The sequence below is a fragment of the Pectinophora gossypiella genome, chromosome 5 (genome assembly GCF_024362695.1).
Source record: "Pectinophora gossypiella chromosome 5, ilPecGoss1.1, whole genome shotgun sequence".
Taxonomy (NCBI): domain Eukaryota; kingdom Metazoa; phylum Arthropoda; class Insecta; order Lepidoptera; family Gelechiidae; genus Pectinophora; species Pectinophora gossypiella.
The window spans coordinates 15,839,454-15,851,248 of NC_065408.1; the positions used below are offsets into that span (position 1 = coordinate 15,839,454).

The 11,795-nt window shown below is 40.8% G+C and overlaps 1 pseudogene; it reads left to right on the forward strand.

Moving 5' to 3' along the window:
- Nucleotides 1–267: 267 nt before the first annotated feature.
- LOC126366985 (uncharacterized) lies at nt 268–8,316 on the forward strand (annotated as a pseudogene).
- The last annotated feature ends 3,479 nt before the right edge of the window (nt 8,317–11,795 follow it).

The window sequence follows — 11,795 nt, forward strand, 5'->3', positions numbered from 1 at the left end:
TGGTTCAAGGCCCGATCTCCCTATTCATTCATAGGGAAGGCCCGTGCCCCAGCAGTGGGGACTTTAATGGGCTGGTGATGATGATGATGATGACGCATCATCATAAGGTTCATCGTAATCCATCTTAGGACTTCGTATTAGCAGTCAAGCTGTCTTCTGATCACTTGTGGCTCTACCGACCCCGTTACAGGCGTGAGTTTATGTCTATTTTCAGACAATAACCAAATGATGAGACGTTTGATGGCTGGTGGGGTGAGGGTGTCAGCGATGGCTGGAGGTGACGCTGATGACGTCACGCTACCACGCTGGCTGCGGCATTCAAACACACCCGTCGGAGTGCTGCTGGATGGCAGTTGCAGCAACACACACCAAATCCTGGACATTGTAAGAAACTGAATCCCTAACACAACATAAGCATAACATAGTGGTGACAATGGCCCCGATTCCTGCAGACACCGCCTAATTTTATTTAAAGTTATATCCGTCATTTTCATATCCGTCGAAAAGGAAAGGGACGGATGATTCACAGCTCTTAATTTTAGGAAGAATGAGTAAATGAATGAATAACCCGGGCGAATCAAAAGGTACGTCGCTGGTACGCAATCCGTTTGACGTGCTGTCTACTTAACTGTGTCGGGTTATTGACGGATGTAAAATTTTTAGACGGTTGGTTTAGATTTGTGCTTAAAATTGACGTGTGTTCCATAAATTTTATGCTTGTCGATTACCCGTCCCTTTCCTTTTCGGCGGATAAGAAAATGACAGATATAACTTAAAATAAAATTAGATGGTATTTACAGGAATTAGCACCACTATATCCCAATTGGTGAAGTCAGAGGTATATCCATCGCAAGGTGAACTAAGTACCCACACCTAACCGAGCTTTTTGTTAGACCAACGTGATAGGTGAGGTGTATCGCCATCTACAATGGTCGAGCCAACTGTGTTAGTGAGAACTGCATTGAAGATAAATGAATAACTCATTGGTGTAAGTCCAGTGCCGGGGCTATTGAATCCATTTATTACGTAATGTTGTATTGTAAGCATAAAGGTAAAGGTGAAATAAATAAATAAACATAAGTAAATAGTTTATTTTAGTTAATTATGTTTTAGAACTTTAAGACTGATTTGATATTTTGAAAAAGAAAATCTTATGCTTAACTTATATATAGCATTTTTTTATTTTTCATAGCTGGCGAGGAGTGGGTGTATATAACAGGGATGTTATGGATATGAAATTTCTAATTATATAAATTCTAATTATATTTTAAATTTGATTGAATGATTATTATACCGAATACGGTTACGGATACCGATAATAAATTATATCGGATTATCCGTTAGTTTCGGATAATTTTAGTTACGGATATTAATTTTTTAAAAAATTCAAAGTAAAATACAAATAGGCAATAAAGTGGTTTTATTTATTACAACAACTTGTCATAACGTATCTCAATTAGGCTCCGCCGCTATCCTATATTATCCGTAACTTTTATTTCGGATTCGGTTACGGTTATGGATGATTTTTTATATTGGATATCCGATAGTTTCGGTTACGGCTACGGAGCTCCATCCCTGGATATATTATATATCCTGCCTACCACTTTGGAGGTACAGGCGTGATGCTATGTTATTCTTGTTGACGGAGAAGCTTCAAGTTAAAACTACAAATCGGTCACCTAGGTAATCGCGATCAACGTCATTTTTGTTCGTTATTTTCTTTCCAATTATTTTGTTTTCTTCCCCCGCTGGAGGCGAGGTCCGAAATCACAATCATCTGCATGATTAAATAATACTAAGTACACATAAAATTGCAAATTGCATTTCCGAGGTTAGACAATAACTGTTAAAACGAACAACTTTTCTTTTACGACTTTATTAAGTTTGCAATAAAAACGTTATGTTCTCCAGTAATGAGTCGAGTGGAAGATGTTGTGCGTTATGTAGTTCACTGCCGTGATTTAGCCGATCAATAATATAAAAGGTAAACGGAGGTGTTGTCGTAGTTTGTTCTTATATTAAACCATCATTTCAAAATAATAAATACTATTTTCTCCATTGGAAAATAAATGAGATGAAAAAAGCTACTTAATTTCATAGTACATACTTACCAAAGATTGCCAAGTAGTCCTTTCTTCTTCTGTCGATAAGTTGTGGATCGATGACGAACTACCGTGGTAAGGTAAACTTAAAATAAGGCTCATATCCCTACTTTAAACGCGGTAAGAACCCGTTATTATGTGTTTTAATTAAAATAAGGCTGTTAAAAAGAAACCTAGTTATTTGTTTCAGTGTTCAAAATTATCATTGTTCGACGCGATGCACATATGGCTTGTGTTGACCACAGAGGAGTACAGTGACGTCAGCGTCCCGTACGTTGACGTCCATTTCGCCCCGCTGCTGCTCAGCGTCGACGCCGATATCGCCGTCGCTCTCACTCACGGTACAAAGTCAAACAATGATCACTACTTACTATAAATATATTTTATGATACTCCGCCGTCCATTAAAACGTCCGTTTTCATTCATCCTTCTTAAAGAGGCTTGTCTGCCGAATTACTTCCCCTAGTAGCCAAGATACTGGGAATAAACGAATAAGTATTCGCACCTTAAATACTTGGTAGAGATACCTACATTTTCACAAAATTGTTTGTTGCTATGTCTTACCTTCATTATTCGACAGGAGACCGTTACAAACTCGTGGATGTTTTCAACTTTGGCAAAATTCAAGGAAATAATTTGGAGAAAAATCTCCTCGGAGCGTGGAGTCGCGGCGACGGTGAATATTTCATAAATAAAGCACAGTAAAGCTATTCTATACTCCCTCTTGATATTGTTTCGCAATTTCAGGTTTGAATATCTCGCTGGAAGGATTCAAGTATTACAATCGCTGGGATTTTCATAATTTGACGCTGCGAGCCGTCTCCGTGGTGAGGATGCCGATATTTCTGAACACAAATACCTTCTGTAGCCGATTGTTATTCAGGAGACAGGCTCATTTGTGTTGCGCTGAATGTTACCATTCCATAAAGATGTCAGACAAATATTGTGGCGTAGCTCGATATGTTCATTCCTGCTGCACGATAATTTACAAATAAGTTACATTCGAAATTGGTTTTGTAATATATTTATCATAATCGCATCAAAATCTTCATACCTAAGACATCCTTAATTCGACCGCGTTATAAGTATTCTCCTAGGCCTACCTCCTCTGATAAATTATTATTTTTTCTCTTATGGGTTGTGAGATCAATAACCAACCTCATCAACAGTCACTGTTATTAGTTATTATTGATACACGAAAGGCTCGTGACATGGCTGATATAAATAATACATACTTACTAAGTAGATAATAGCCTGTCTCGATGAATTTCTCGCTGTTGCCACTATGCCAGATGCGGGAGCAGCCGAAAGTGTTCAGGCCCGAGCTGCTGGAGGACGTGAGGTTCACGCCCGGCGTCGCCGCCATGACCAAGGTCGTCTCGCAACTGCTGAACACTCTCAAAGAGCAACATAATTTCAGGTTCGTAATGTGTGTGTATGTGTGAGGCCATTCATTTCTGTTACAGCCAATATCATTGTCTTCAAAGTAAACTATCAAAGTAAGAGAATCACATTGCAGAAACGAAGGGAAAATCTTCCAAACCCAGTGGTCGTAACTAAGATACATTCGCTTTAAGGCGAATACCCTCTACCGGGCTACCGTACGAATTAAACGAACAATTTGCTCAAGGGTTAGCGAGTAGTAGCAACGCGTAATATTAGCATTGGGTAGGAATGCATGTTATAGTTGTTTCTATTTTTATAGAACTTTGAAAAGTTTTTTTTCAGGTTTAACTATACAATAGTTAGCCGTTGGGTAGGATCACCGGCGGGAAATGCTACGCTGGTAAGTTCTATTTTCCTTGGAGTATGTTATCTTGATTGAATATTATAAGTTCGTCGTCTGTTCGTATGTCGGCAGGCAGTGACGAACGCGCTGTACTGGCGCCAGCAGGACCTCTCGGCGACATGTCTGCGGATGTACACCAAGTGGTTGGAGTGGATAGATGCGTTTCTACCGCCCGCTACACACCTAGAGTGCGTATTTTCACCTTCAGTTCTTCCGATATATTTTATTTTCTTTTTTAAAATTTTTGCTTTTATTCCTTTGACAATTAATAGAACTCTCCCTACAAGACATTATTTGTAACTGATTTGTTAAAACTACTGTTTGATTACAATTATTTTGTCTGTAACCAGGACAAAGTTCTACTATCTGATCCCGGACCGGGGAGTGGGTTCGTATGAGAACCGGCTGGTGTCGCCGCTGTCTGGCGGAGTGTGGGCGTGCGCATGCGCGGCGAGTGTCGCGTGCGCCGCCGCGCTGGCAGCCGCAGCCGTCGCCGAGCGGCGTCCGCAGCCGGGGCTGTATGCGGTCTGTAGCGTGCTCGCTGCGTTATGTCAGCAAGGTATCTGTAACAATATTCGAAATCGAAAATCTCGTGCACGGAGGTGCAATATGGCGGGCGCGTTGTGAGCGCAACTTGACAACGCTCCTGCTGAATTCATTACGCGGCACGCCGCTTGGCACCTTGGATACACACATTTACCTCGGCGTAATTATTACGTTTTACCTACCAAGTAGTAATCGTTGCGTTAATATTTTACAGCTTACGAAGATGGAATTCATATGCTGGAAGAAGCATTCTCTAGTCAGAGTGAGTACCTTTTATACTTTACTTTATGTTATTCACATAATTTTAATTTTTTTTTGACCGTAGGTCGCCGTATATCGCTGCTGGTGATCGGCCTGACGAGCATGCTGCTGTACAACTACTACACGAGCAGCGTGGTGTCGTGGCTGCTGAGCGCGGCGCCGCCCACCATCGCCGGCCTGGACGGCCTGCTGCACAGCGAGTTGCAGCTGGTCATGGAGGACATCGGATACACGCGCCAGTGGCTCGACGTCAGTACCATACGCACACACACACAGACACACACACACCCTGACACATCGTCTTACACACACGCGCATGTGAAAATACACACGTCATATGCCATGTCAGCTACGTATTGCTTATGCAGGAATGTCCTTACACATCGTCATATGTGTGAATTATTATATGCCTATAGGAATATACCTATCCAGATAATTATTGATTCCAATTTATTTGAAATATTTATCAAATCCAAAAAAAAAAGGAAATCAAATGATTTCATTTTTTTTTATTCCAGTAACATACCAATTTATTTGTGCAGAATCTAGGCTTCTACTACTACAGTGGTTTCAAGAACCCGGTGGAGGACGAGCTGCGCGACAAGAAGGTGACGAGCCCTCGTCGCTCGGTGCCGCTCATGCAGACCGTGGAGGACGGCGTGGAGCTCGTGCGCACTGGCTGTGAGTGCCTTCTTGCAGCTACTTCTCCTCGGTTATACCGACAATTTGTGAGAAGCTACAATAGTTTTAGCGGATGAGACGTTCGACAAAAAATGTTATTTACCTATGTAAAATTTTATTCGGATTTTTCCCTTTTTCTTTAAATATGACTTTAGGTTTATTAAAAGTACCCCATAGGGTTTTATTTCCATACAAAGGGTCAAAATGTGGATAGCGTTAATTTAGAATCTACTACAAACTTATTTGCAGCTGGTAAAACAATCTCGATCTATATCGATGTATGGAGCTGACAGTTATCCAATGGCATTTCTTTCTGTGATTACATTCTTTTTGCAGTTGGTTTCGTAACGGCGAGGTCTACCCCCCGCCCAGGTCTCTTAGAACTCTCGGCGCACGAGTCGAACTCGCACTTGACCGGGTATTTTATTTAGAAAAGGTATCGCTATAATTTAATCAAATAATAAGGTATAATTTTAAAAGGCCGTTCCAATATTAAGTTGTTTGTTTTCATTATAACTGCGTGCCAGTCGATCACGCAACGGAGTGTTATAATTACCAGGAAAATAATATTTTGGTGAAATACCTTCAAATTATAATACCACTGCTGTCATCACCAACACGCAATGCACCCACGGGGACATGATTGTACTCGTAAGTATGTATTGCTGAGGTTTTATTACTGCCTACCTATAGAACTAGCAATTGTGTTAATTGTGTGTCGGTTACGTAGATGTCCTTTTTAACATGTTATTGCGCCTTCGTACCACTTTATCGGTTTGCTGGAAGAGATTTCTACAACAAATAAGCTGAACTTTATTATTATTGCGTATGGCAGATAAATATCCTGCTTGGATCAAATATCCAGCTTAAGCTCCCTTAACCAAGTCTCTGCTGCATCCGTCACACAATGCAGCTCGGCTATACCACCTGGGAACCGGTGCAGAGGGCACTCGTTCACTATGTGAGATATGGTTTGGTCCGGGTGACCACATTCACAGTATGGTGACTTCTTTAAGCCCCATCTACACAGGTGATGGCTGAACTGTCCCCGTAATTTGTTTGTCTTTATGCCCGTATCTTAAATTTGTATAAAAAGTGTCTGTCAGTTGTATACTGATTTCCTGTGGCTCACCCCATTAGGAACTGTGCGCGTAAGTTTATTTACGTTCAGAGAACTAACATTAGTATATAGACTTCCAAGTCGTAAGACCGAATGTCTTTTTAAAATGCAAACCTAATTGTTTTACTATTGTGTCTGGAAATCTCGGCTGCGAGATGTTAAGGCACTGATAAGGCAAGTGACTGCTTGTGTTAGGACACTAATTAGGTAATTGTTGTCAGTGTTCGCGTACCACTGCGAGCCGTACACGGCGTCGCAGGTGATCGCGCGGCGGTTCACGGAGCGCGAGCTGTGCGAGTTGGGCGCGCTACAGATGATGCCGCCGTCACACGTCTACCTGATGGGGCAGAAGAACAGCCCCTACAAGGAGTTTTTCACTTGGAGGTAATAAATATAACTGAGGATCTAGCCTTACTTATAACCCATCGGAATTAAATGAACATCTTGTGTTAAAAACACAACGCCGGCATCACGGATCTTTTTGCAACTTGACGCTTCCCTCTGGACACCGGCAATCAAGTTATAAAAGCTTCTCAGATATTTTTATCGCTCTGCTCAAAAGAGTTCGTGTATGAATACTTTGTGATGAAACGGGACCTGTCAAATCTGCAGTTTAGGTACAATGGACCCTGTGAAAACAGAATAACACTAAGGAGATGATGATATGAATACGTGTGTTAACTGTTACAGCCTGATGCGGCTGCTGGAGCGCGGCCACACGCGGGCTGCGCGCGCGCGGGTGGGCGGGGTGGTGCCGCCGTGCTCGGGGACCGTGCCGCGGGCGCTCGCGCTGGGGCAGGCCGCGCCTGCGTTTGCGCTGCTCATTGAAACATACTGTATTGCTGTGTTTGTGCTCGGCTTCGAGATACTGTGGAGCAGGCAAGTGACAGCTAAAATATGGCCCAGTTTACTTACATACACATACACAGCATCACGCCTGCATCCCCGAAGATGTAGGCAGAGATGTATAGTATATACACTCACTCCTCGCCAGATGTGTTTAAGTCCCATGTAATGGGGCGCCCCCTGTTGCCATTGACATTTATTATTGCCCAGTTTCCAAGTGGCAAATATTTCTACGCGCTATACTTAAGTTAAAAAAAAGGATTTTTAATACTCGCTTATGTATATAGTTCGTCCGAATGAAATAAACACCATGCCCCAAGGACGATGCGTAATTGCGAGGCTTCTCGTTTCGCGTGGGTTATAGGTAAGTACCTTTGGTAGCGATAGAAATATTCGCCACTTCTCTAAGCCGTATTGACCATCAGTCGGCTTGAAAACATAGGTGAATGGAGCTGGTAGTCCAAACACCTCCACTAATCCGCAATGGAACAGTGTGGTATGGTATACCTACTCCACACTCTGGCTGTTTGAAGGGAGGCTTGTCCCAGCAGTGGGACTGATGCTGGTTGTTTCTGTATGGATGATATATGTAAGGACTGTTTCGATATTTGTTATCCAAAATTTATCCGACAAACAGAAGTACTTTTAAACCCCTTCTACCACCGAACCCACCTTGGTAATAAATAAACCGTAGAGAATTCTTGTAACAAAATGATATATAATACACGATGCAATATATTTGTTAAACTTCCGCTAAATGAACTTCGGCCAACTCAATAACATCGTCTGCACAGAAAATACAATATAAGGAACCTGTTGCGTTATTCAGAAATTGGAGCGAGTGTATCGACTTCCTTATAGGCCGAAATTACGCATTAAACGATTGACAAATCCCGTCGATATTTCAGGATGACGAGACGACGGCGTTAGGGAGTCAGTTCACGCAAAAAATCAGCGTGAACGATCCATAATCACGCACATAACGCTCGAGCGCGGGAATAACTCCGGACATAAAAAAACAATAAAGGGAAGATGTTTGACGCGCGCCCGCGCCACCGCGCCGCCGGCCGCCGCGCGTCGACCTGTAGGGGTGGGGTGTAGCTGCTGGTATTTTATCACAGTGTTAATATTAATAAATATTAATAAACGATTTTTGCACATCGTAGAGATCAATTAATATTAAAGTTAAATAAATTATAATGATAAATTAATTTTAGTAATAGTCTAGAGTTCTAGATTCGCCCAGGGTAGAGGGCAGATCACTACTTATAGTTAAATATATTGGCACTACGTTTATGTTGTACATGTAAAGGTGATTTAGTCTTTAAGTGTGCCTTTGTACAAAATACCAGTGACTTTTTTATTTGTTATGCCTAGGTAAAATAGCGAAAAGCGAATAGGTGAAATAGCGTTTTGGTCTAAGAATAAATAGGTTTTATTTATTATTTATTTATTTAAAAGGTACATACAACAGGTAACAATCATGGCATGCGAAAATAAAAGGTTACAGATGTGGGTAATAACTAGATTGAAACCCAAAACGTATATACACGGCATGGTTAGGAAATTTTGTAACGTGAGGACGTGGTTTTGTTTGATTGAAGAAAGTGAACGTCGTGTCTTATAAGGAAGTGAAGAGTTGGCCTTTGATACACAAGAATGGAGAATGCTACACCGATAAGACCGTGGCTCTTAAATTAGTGATGATAATGAGATAAAATAGTGTTTTTAAAACACGGTCTGCTCGCTGACATGTCACCAGTTTAAACTTATCACCTTAATATAAATAAACGTATTAAAACCTATTATTTATTACTTAAAGTCCTTTTTCCCATCACTGCCACGTCGCTACCGACACAGCCAGTGAGTAATGGAGAGCGTCGGCGATCGGAATCGCGCGTTATAAATGACGCGATCAATTCTTGTTTACCCCGACCCGCGCCGCACTATGCGCTAAGCAGACACTAATAGACAGCGCTCGAGCGAGCCCGATGTATTTAGCTTAGCATAATAACCCGGTTGTTAAGCTTAGATGAGCCGTTATCTAACTTAGTTCAGTATCATATCATACTGACGAAGGGAGCAGAAAGCTGAAAGTCGTATCGTAAGTCATGATCTCTTTACTATTGTTGTCCCGTTTTCACAGGGTCCGTTTACCTAGCCTTGAAATTTGACAGGCTCGGGTTTTGTACACAAGCGACTGCCTGTCTGCCCTTCCATCCCGATGGGAAAACCAGCCCAATAAAGGTTAGGTCACATACCTCCGAAACGCATTTTTCGGAAATGTGGGCTTCTTCGCCATGTCTCCCACATGAAATCTAAATGGTATTATGGTGGTATATACCTTTTATGATGGCATATACGTTCAAAGTTATCGTAATTGAATATAAACAATCGTAATTGTCTATTCAACCGATATGAATCGCTGAGGTAGGTATTAGGGTGATTCATGTCCTATATTGGATGGAATACTATCCCTTGTCCTCTATATATTGCGTGATCGTAGTCCTTTATTGCACGAAATTCTAAACAATCACAATTATTAATGAACGCCTAATTTTTGTATAAAAGCAACAGAATAAAATTGTATAACCCAATTTTACCCATTTACGTGAACAAAGTGGCGAAACAAAGTAACTTAAAGAAGAGGCTCTGTGAGTTAATTATTGGTGACATCTTAATAAATAAGCAATGCATGCCCCCTCCCGCGCCGCGCCGCGCCCCCTCGCTCGCCCGGGTGGCTGCATTTGCATACAGATGGAAAACGTCCCCGCGACATTATTTAAAAGACGAGCGAGAAAAATTAAAGTACCCTCATTGCGCGGGCTTACAGGCTCCGCGAGACAAGCAGCAACTGAGACATTTTCTAAATAATACATTCTCTACACGCTGCGCGCTTGAAGAGCTAAATTTGAGCGTGTTTTTGACTTTTCTAACGGAGTATTAGTACTATCATCTAAACGTAACGACTCGCTTAACCTAAGTAATGATCTAAAGGTGGAAGGAAAAAGCTTGTTCTAGATATTTCAGGATTTTAACTAGCAGGTACAGTAGCGAGATAACCTAATTTATTTAATGTAAGTAAGTAGTACAAAAATACTGAACGACAAATACAATAAAATACAATAAGAAATGACATGAAACAAATAAAACTAGAGGTTTCTTTCGGGTTTTTACAATATCCATGTCGTCTGTATATTTGCGTAAAAATAAGCATTACCCTCTTGCAGGGGTAGTCGGGTAAATATAATCATGCCGATAGCTTGAGGTGATGTACTATCAATACGCGTCAGTTGCGTTTAAGTTTAGGTTATACTAGCCAGGCCGGTGTAGGCAATCCATCTCGAAGGCTCTAGGGGATTGAATCTATTTCATTCATGTCAAGATATTTTTTTATTTAAGTGCTTGTAAAAAAACCTTTTATATTTTTAAACATTTGAAATTAGAATGCATGAATTGCATAGGTTGGTTCAAACACGCTCCACCAACCTGCAGTGTAGCAGCGTGGTGGAGTACCTATGCTTCATACTCCTTTCGGTTAATCGAGGGGCGGTCTGTGTCCAGCAATAGGATGTATAAAGTCTATACATTGTTTTAAGTTTACGCGGTTATTATCATATTCCCATTTAAACGCGGTAAGAACCCGTTATTATGTGCGTATAAAGTCTGTTTATATAAATAAACTTAAGTCATAACTGGGCATCGTTAATCGAATAGTAGTTAACTTCGGTAATCGCTAATCAGTTAATAAAAAAGTTAACTTCGTTAACGTCTTGCGTAAGTAATTTTCCCCGAAAGTACTTGTCAGAATCCATTTTTCGCAGCAAGGTATACAATTAACGATTAAAGGACTTGTGGGAAATTAATGGAAGACAATGAGTTCGTTAACCGTTTTTGAAGTTAACGAAATATACAAAATATTGTGTCTTTTGTAGTGACAATAAAAATGAATCGTTCACACTACACGTTCCAGAGCTTACAGTGTCTAAATAACATGTTACTGATTCTAACAGCAGGGGCTATCTACAACAGGTAAAGTATAATAGATTGTTTGAGTTAGTACATTATAGGTGTACCCGCGTTCTGGAAAATCCTTCTAACTTTTCCTCGATGATATAAATAAGTTTGGAGCCTGAGGTGATTCTTCATTGTGAGTCTCCTCTCCTCAGGCGGAAAGTAGGCGTTATAAAGAAAACGTTAAACGCTGTTGTTATCACAAGGGTAATTGTATTGAAGCCTGAATCAGCATTCATTATGTCAGACATTATGTACAGTCTGAGCCTGAAGGGTAGACACGGATATACAGTAAGTTATAAAAATGTTTCATACAATCCATTTTTAGACAAAAAAAAATTAAAAAATTAATGAAAATAAAACTCTTTTGATTTGATTTTGATTTTAAACCATTACAGAGGGCAACATGGCTCACAATATATCATGTTGATCTAAC